Source organism: Artibeus jamaicensis, unplaced genomic scaffold (assembly GCF_021234435.1).
Source record: "Artibeus jamaicensis isolate MK-2021 breed Jamaican fruit bat unplaced genomic scaffold, CSHL_Jam_final contig_3113, whole genome shotgun sequence".
Classification (NCBI taxonomy): Eukaryota; Metazoa; Chordata; class Mammalia; order Chiroptera; family Phyllostomidae; genus Artibeus; species Artibeus jamaicensis.
In genome coordinates this window covers 2,252,459-2,261,165 of record NW_026521719.1, presented here as the reverse complement: position 1 = coordinate 2,261,165, position 8,707 = coordinate 2,252,459, and the positions used below count along the sequence as shown (strand labels likewise).

Sequence of the window (8,707 nt, the reverse complement as noted above, 5' to 3'; positions counted from 1 at the left end):
AATGTCATGTTGTGGGTTTAATATTTCCCATTGAACTGCTCTGATTGGCCCCATATGTGCACTTCCACTTGTCTATTCATGTCCCCAGATTTTCTTAGTTAGATAAAAAAGGCACTATGGTTATAAAATATTGACTGTTACTTGTGATTTTGGAAATGATTATATAAATAACACAACTCTAAATAGTTGATGGGTCTTTTAAATAAGGTACTCAGAATATTAAACAGTTCAGAAATGGGAAATTTTATGTGCTGCCTGAGGTCTTCTCAGCTATGCTGATTTGGTTTTGACTTCAATCAACCACTGTCTGAGCCTGCTTGTAAATATGTGCCTAGGCTTAGAGCTATACTAGGAGGCCACACAGCTAACTCTGTGTAGGCGCTTTTTGGTAAGATGGTTCTCAGCTTGAACTCAATCCATCAAACAGCACATTCTTTCTCTTTGGGACTTTAACACCATTTGAAATAAACTGGTATGTGTTTGGCTTACCACACGATGGCGCTGCATGAAAGCTTTACAATGAAAGCAACCTAAAAAAGCTTGTTTTCGGTCTGTAAATGTTAACAACCCAAATTACTGGCTTAAAACATGAATGTGACCTAATTCAGTTCTCCTATTCCACAGAACATTTTTCATATTATTATTTTTTATTTAATATTTATTGTATTCTTCCCCCATTACCATTTGGTCCCCTTACATACCCTCACCCCTTCATATTTAAAATATTGTCAATTTTTACTGTTTATATTGAGGTTCCCTGCTAGCCCACCATAGACTGATAAGATTATTAATAATCAGTGATAGCAGATGGATGTTAAAGGCATTGCTATTTTGGTATTATTTTTATTGAAAAGAATGATCAGGCGTAAATACTGGGTAGAAAAAAATTAATTCTTTATCAACCTATAACTCTTGCAAACCTCAGTATTTTACTTCTATAAAGTGCTTTTTTCTCTTAGTATTATTAATTCCTAGGACAGTCATCAGAAGTGAGTAATAAACTGAATAATTATCAGTTTAAAAATGAGCAATATGTTACCTGGCTGTTAAAATTTCAGGGTCCTGGTGAGAGAGCGATACCATATGATCTCACCTGTAACTGGAACATAATCAAAAAAAAAAAAGAAAAAAGCAAACAAGATATAACCAGAGACATTGAAATCAAGAACAATCTAATAATAGCCAGAGGAGAGGGAGGAGGGCGGGGGGGGGAAGGGTTTACAGGAACAACTATACAGGACACGGGGACAAAACCAAGGGGGAGGGTGGAAGCAAGGGAGGGAGGTGGGATTGGCTGGGGTGGGGGGATAGAGTGGTGGGGAGAAAGTGCAGGCAACTGTAATTGAACAACAATAAAATAATTTTAAAAAAGAAACTAAAAGAATCAGAAAAAACAAATGTATTAAGAACATAAAATGCTTAAATAAAGTATGATTTGATGCAAAAAATAAAATTTCAGGTAAGAAATAATGAAACTTATTTTTTTAGAAGAGGACAATTTTAAGACCGATCATAGTACTCTCTTTTAAATTATTTATTTATTTTAAATATATTTTATTGATTATGATATTACAGTTGCCCCATTTCCCCCTTCACTCCCCTCCACCCTGCATGTCCTCTCCCACCCACATTCCCCCCTTTAGTTCATGTCCATGTGTCATACTTATAAGTTCTTTAGCTTCTACATTTCCCATACTATTCTTGCCCTCCCTCTGTCTATTTTCTACCTACCATCTTGCTACTTATTCTCTGTACCTTTTCCCCCTCTCTCCTCCTCCCACTCCCCTGTTGCTAACCCTCCATGTGATCTCCTTTTCTGTGGCTCTGCTCCTGTTCTAGTAGTTTGCTTAGTTTATTTTTGTTTAAGTTTTAAGTGTGGTTGTTAATAACTATGAGTTTGCTGTCTTTTTACTGTTCACATTGTTCATATTTTTTATCTTCTTTTTCTTAGATAAGTCCCTTTAACATTTCATATAATAAGGGCTCGGAGATGATGAACTCATTTAATTTGATCTTATCTGGGAAGCACTTATCTGTCCTTTCATTCTAAATGAAAGCTTTGCTGGATAGAGCAATCTTGGATATAGGTCCTTGCCTTTCATGACTTGGAATACTTCTTTCCAGCCCCTTCTTGCCTGCAAGGTCTCTTTTGAGAAATTTGCTGTCTGATGGGAACTCCTTTGCACATAACTGTCTCCTTTTCTCTTGTGCTGCTTCTAGGATTCTCTCTGGTTGGGAACTGCCCTGCCTGGTTTCAGGAGCTATAAACCCCCCATGGCTAAGGCTGAGTGAGTGACCTTTGGACCATAGGCCACTAAGAAGACAAAGCTTATCTCCCTGGCAGGAGAGCAGAATCTGCTCCTTTTTCCATAACTGGCCTCCAATGCTTGATCAGTCAGCCAATGATGATAAGATTACCCACCTAAGATAGGCATGATCACGTAGAGGCCCCAGGGAAGGACATGGGGGGCTATGGAGAAAGGGGGTGATGGACCCTTGCCCCTGAGTTTTGACGAAGCCTGAGTTCTCAGTCTGCCTCCGAGAAGTCTCCAAGAATTCCTCAGCTATCTGCCTCCTCTGCCTGACTTAAGCCTTAAAACAGTGACTGAGGGTGGCGCACACTGTCTGGGAATGGCGGGCTCCCTGGGTGATTAGGACTGAGAAAGGATATATAAAATCCTGTGAAGACTGCTTTGCTAAGAATGCTCTTAGTTAAATGATAAAGGCCCAGGTAGAAAACGAGTTTGTTTTCCCAAAGCCTTGTAGCCCTTTAGCTAATAGACCCTGACTCAGAAGAAGCCCTAATAGTTCTTTGTATCCTATCTACTGTTTACTGCCTAACAGTGATTAATAAGTTGTACCTGAACTCCTGTGCAAAAAAACCAATAAAAGCCCATCTAGGCAAGGGTCAGTGTGCTCTTTGCTTGAGAGAGTTGCCACGCTGCTCTGAGGAGCTCCCCATTTGAGGGAGTAACTGTGCTGTCCCTTTTCCTCCACAGGACTTGGTAGTCAGTGTGAATTTGTCTTGATCCTCTATCCATAATGCTGGGTACACTGCAGGCCAGTGCACATGTCACTCTCCTTCATTTTAACCTTGGGTAATGTAATGATGATGTGCTTTGGTGTGTTCCTCCTTGGGTCCAACTTCTTTGGGACTCTCTAGGCTTCCTGGACTTCCTGGAAGTCTATTTCCTTTGCCAGATTGGAGACTTTCTCCTTTATTGTTTGTTCAAATAAAGGAGAATTTTCCACTTGTTGCTGTTCCTCTTCCCCTTCTGTTACCCCTATAATTTGGATGTTGGAACGTTTAAAGATGTCCTGGAGGTTCCTGAGCCTCTCCTCATTTTTCTAAATTCCTGTTTTTTCATTCTTTTCTGTTTAGTTGTTTTTTTCTTCCTTCTGGCCCACTCCATTGAGTTGAGTCCCAGTTTCCTTCCCATCACTATTGGTTCCCCGTATGTTTTCCTTTATTTCACTTAGTTTAGCCTTCATTTGTTCATCTAATTTGCGACCAAATTCAACCAATTCTGCGAGCATTATGATCATCAGTGCTTTGAACTGTGCATCTGATAGGTTGGCTAGCTGTTCGTCGCTTAGTTGTATTTTTTCTGGAACTTTGATCTGTTATTTCATTTGGGCTATTTTTTTTTTGTCTTGACGTGCCTGTTAAGTAGTGAGGAGCAGAGCCTTAGGTGTTCACCTGGGTGGGGCAACCCAGTTGCTGGGTTGTGACGCTGTATGTGGGGGAGGGGTCTGAGAGGAAACAATGGCACATGCTCTGCTCTCTGATGGATTTCAGTCACTTCCTGTGCTTCCCCTAAGCAAACTGGGTCCTTCTGGTGCTCATTCCCGGGTGAGTGGGCTTGTGTACATTCTAGGACCCTGTGGGTCTCTCCAATGAACTCTCCTGTGAGGCTGGGAGTTTCTCTTGGCACCTCCACCCCCACAGGTGTTTTCAATTGGTGTTTTGAGGCTTTATTTCCCAGCTCTGGGACCCTGGGTTGCGAGGTCTGTCTCACTCCCCAGTTTTGCCTGGTTTATCTATGCACGAATGTGGGACTACCTGGTCCGCCAGCCGCCTTGCACACTGTGCCCCTCCGCAATCTACCACCTTGCTTGGTCTACCTGCTGCCACCCTGAGCTCCAGGCCCACCAGCCACCACTTTTTTGCTGAGACACCTCTCCACCCAGCCCCCTGACTCTACCCCTCCTCCTGGTCTGGATGAATGTGTCTCTTTTAACTCCTTGGTTGTCACACTTCCATACTGTTCAATTTTCTGTCAGTACTGGCTGTATTTTTGTTTCTAAATTTTTGTTGTCCTTATTTCGGTTGTGCCAGGAGGCACAGTGTGTCTACCTAAACTTCCATCTTGGCTGGAAGTTTAATAATAGTACTCTTACACAGCAAACTGAAATAAAGCCATTGCTATGAATATACATATTTCATTTATTTATTTTTTAATCATTTTTATTACAACTTACATACATTATTATATTAGTTTTAGGTGTAGATCCCAGTGATCAGACATTACATAACTTGCTAACTAATCATCATGATAAATCTCACACCCATCTGACATCATAGAGAGTTATTAGAATATTACTGACTATTTCCTGTGCTGCACTTCACATCCCCATGACTGTTACATAACAACCAATTGTGCTTTCCAACCCCTTTGCTTGTCACCTATCACCCAACCCCCCTCCCATCTGGCAACTGTCACAATATTTTCCACATCTATGAGTTTGTTTCTGTTCTGCTTATTTTTGTTCTGTTCATTTGTTTTCTTTAGATTCAATTCTTGGTACATATGTATTTATTTTCATTTTATTGTTCATATTTATTCTTTTTTCTTCTTCTTAAAGAAGACCTTTTAACATTTCATATATACTGGTTTGATGGTGATGAACTCTTTTAGTTTTTTTCTTGTCCAGGAAGCTCTTTATTTGTCCTTTGATTCTAAATAAGCTTTGCCGGGTAGAGGAGTCTTGGTTGTGGGTCTTTACTTTCTATCACTTTGAGTATTTCTTGCCAAGCCCTTCTGACCTGAAATGATTCTGTTGAGAAATCAGCTGACAGTTTTTATGGGAGCTCCTTTGTAGGCAACTAATTGATTTTCTATTGCTGCTTTTAAGATTCTACTTTTGGCATTTTAACTATGATGAGTCTTGGTGTGAGCACCTTTTGGTTCATTTTGCTTGGAACTCTCTGTGTGTCCTGGACCTGTATGCTTATTTTCTTTACCAAGTTAGGGAAGTTTTCTGTCATCATTTTTTCAAATAGCTTTTCATTTTTTCCCAGTAGTATGTTTCTAATTTCTTTTTTAAATTGTATTTTTCATTACCATTTATCACCCTTATACCCTCTCCCACCTCCCCCTACAATCATTTCTTGCTCTCTCTCTCCTCCTGATGGCTATGCCTATGATGTGCATATTGGTATGCCCGAAATTGTCCCAGAGGCTCCTTACACTATTCTCTTTTTTCTTTTTGCTATCCCCATTGGGTCTTTTTTTGCTTCCTTACATTTTAGTTTGCAGGCCAGAGCTCAATCCACTGACTTATACCAGACAGGGATTGCTTCCTTACATTGTAAATAACCGATTTGATTCTCAGATTCACCTACTCTACTGTTGATACCCTGTAAGTTATTCTTCATTTTAATTAGTGTATCCATCCTTTCTGACTGTTTTTTTTTATGCTGTTGAAGTTCTCACTAAGTTCTCTGAGCATCCTTTTAATCAGTGTTTTGAACTCTGTGTCTAGTAGATTGCTTGTCTCCATTTTGTTTAGTTCTTTTTCTATAGTTTTGTTGTGTTCTTTCATTTGGGACATGATTCTTTTCTTCCTTGTTTTGGCAGCCTTCCTGTGACCTAATGTAGGTGTTCCATAGGGTCCAGTGGCACATCCTCTTTGTTCATTTGAGCTGTGCACTCCAGGTGCTCTCCTGATGTGGGCTGTGTGTACTCTCCTCTTGTAGTTGAGCTTTGGTTGCTATTGGCACATAAAGGAAAGGATTTACCCCCAGGGGCAATCAGCTGTAAGGAGTGTCATGACCAGTGACCTTTGTGGAGGATCAGCTTTGTAGGGGCTCACCACACAGAAGGGACTGAATTCGGTGGGGCCATGGTGCTGGCTGAGTCCACACCTTGAGTGTGTCACTTGTGAGAGTGGTTGGTGGTGCTTTGATGTAGCCTAAAGTTATCCACTGGGTGTGCTGGCTCTAGGGCCTTCTGGGAGGGGCAGGCCAAGGTCAGCTATCACCTCTGCCCTACCTAGGCCACCTGCATGTGCTAGAAAGCAATCTGTAGATGGCTGCTGCTTGTTCTGGACTTGGAGCTACCCAGACAAAGTCAAGTTGTTAACCAAAGGTAGCGTCAGATGGGGGCCACTTAATGAGAGGTAGAGGGTGCTCTGAGGGGGGAGGCTACTTGTTTGAGACTTTAGGAAATTTTGAAGCATGAGCCAAGATAGGCCATATGTATGAAAAAGCTAGTGAAAATAGCTTGGGTGGGCCTGCATGTGGGGTGGGGTGAGGTCTCAAGGAATCACCAGGGTGGGGCCAACAGCATTAGGTTGATGAAAACTCAGATATGATGCTTGCCTGCCAGCTCTACTGGGGGAGGGCTCATCAAAGGAACAATGGCCTCTGCCAGCACTTTTGTTTGGGAGAAAGTGTTCCCCCTCAACTCTTTCCCTGATGTCAGACAATTCAGTTCATCCCCATATGTCTCTGTTGATTTTCAAGCTGCTGCCCCAGTGCTGGAGCTCCTAGGGAGTGAGTCTGAGTAGGTCTGTGTGTGGGCCTTTAAGAGGAACTGCCTGGGACTCCAGAAGCCTCTGTCTTTTCAGCCTCAATCCCTGCTTGTTTTTACAGTCAGAATATATGGGGACTTCTCCTGCTGGCTCTGGAACTCTAGGCTGGGTGTCCTGGTGTGGGGCTGGGACCACTCACTCCACAGAAGTGACCTCTGCAGGGGAGATATCCCTTCAGTTTTCATCTGTCACACATGTGGGTGTGGGACCAGCCTGTTTGGTGTCTCAGCCTCTCCTACCAGTCTTGATGTGGTTTCTTTTTTAATGCTCTAACTGTAGGACTTTTATTCAGCCAAATTTAAGATGGTTCTATATGATGGTTGTCTTGTAGTTTAGTTGTAATTTTGATGTGGTTGTGCAAGGAGATGAGTAATGCATTTATGTATGCAGCTATTTTTTAAAAAGATCTTATTTATTTTAGAGTGAGGGAAAGGTAGGGAGAAAGAGAGGAAGAGAAACATCAATGTGTGGTTGCCTCTCATGTTGTTGCCTTTCATGTGCATCCCCCACCACTGGGGACCCGCCCACCATCCAGGCCTGCGCCGTGACTGGGCATCGAACCTGCAACCCTCTGGTTTGCAGCCCACACTCAATCCACTGAGCTACACTAGCCAGGGCTATGCTGCCATTTTGATTGGAAGTTGAGTATACTTATTTTAAAAAGATAAATGATATCACAAAAAGTAAGATGAACTTGATTAGTTGTATTAGAGTTAAACCTTATATTTTGTTTTCTATTTATAAAATGTAGAGTGAAAAAAAGAAAAAGTTGCTCCTATTATTCATGGAACAACTTTTTTATGCCACATCTTATTTCTTTTCTTTCTTTTTTTAAAGAAATATTGCTTTATTTGAGCAACTTACCTCCAAGTTACTTTTATGTGTTTAAAAAAGTCCTAATAAGCATCCAAAAAGAAAACATATGCAGCTTCCACAGGAATAAGAACAAAAAATGAGGTTAATGACTGTCCCAAATGATAATTCCTAAAAGATAAAAAAATGTAATTCTTTAACCTTTCTTCTTCTGAGGCAGGATAAATGAACTGCACACATCACAAATAAATTTTTTACTTTACAAGGAGGAAAGACTGTGATCCTGTTTTAATGAATACAAAATATAAAATATAACAACTACTCTTCTGATCACAAGGAGGAAAAAAATCATTCTTCAACATTTCAATTCTCATGCAATGAAATCCAAAGGTCTGTTGAATCCACCTTTTCAATTCATGTATTGCCTGTAGCTCCTCTTCCGAGACACATTTATGGCACAGGCATTTACAGAGCCATCCACCTTTCTTCCTTTTGTGAAGTCAAAGGAAGCAAATCCCATTAACTTCATCATTTCTATTTCTTCCTCTGTTTTGCCCTCCAAGTGTACCTCAGTCTTCTGATGTTCTTTGCTATTTGTTTCTTTTGCTTTCTTTTCCTCATCTCTTCTTTCTTTCAGTAGAGAAGGGGAAGAAGATGTGGACCTGTGTCACCTGGGGGAACCCGGAGTGTATTATGTGCAGGGATCAAGAACAGCTCCTTCTTGATCTCTTTCCAGGGACCAGCACCTTTGTTGGCACCCGCATTCTCTCTTCCTGGAGGTGGACCAGGACCATCTATGCTCCCTCCTCAGGGAGTGGCTGCGGCTGCCACCCATTCCCCACTGCACCTTATTTCTTTTCATTGTTGTCTTTTCAATCACCTTATTAGTTTGAGGTTTTAAAAATGCTTTAGTCAATTTGACCTACAGCAGATAAACTCTAAACTCTATACTATTTCTATATACCATATTGCTCTTCCAAATTATTTGTATTCATCTACAAACATACTTGAACTGAGTCCCATAGCTTATTTTATTGTTTATTTGACCTTACTTGATGTTATGCATTTTCTTAGCCTC

The 8,707-nt window shown here is 41.0% G+C and overlaps 1 pseudogene; it reads right to left on the bottom strand.

Moving 5' to 3' along the window:
- Window positions 1–7,999: 7,999 nt before the first annotated feature.
- LOC119054463 (U4/U6.U5 small nuclear ribonucleoprotein 27 kDa protein-like) lies at window positions 8,000–8,464 on the bottom strand (annotated as a pseudogene).
- Window positions 8,465–8,707: the final 243 nt, after the last annotated feature.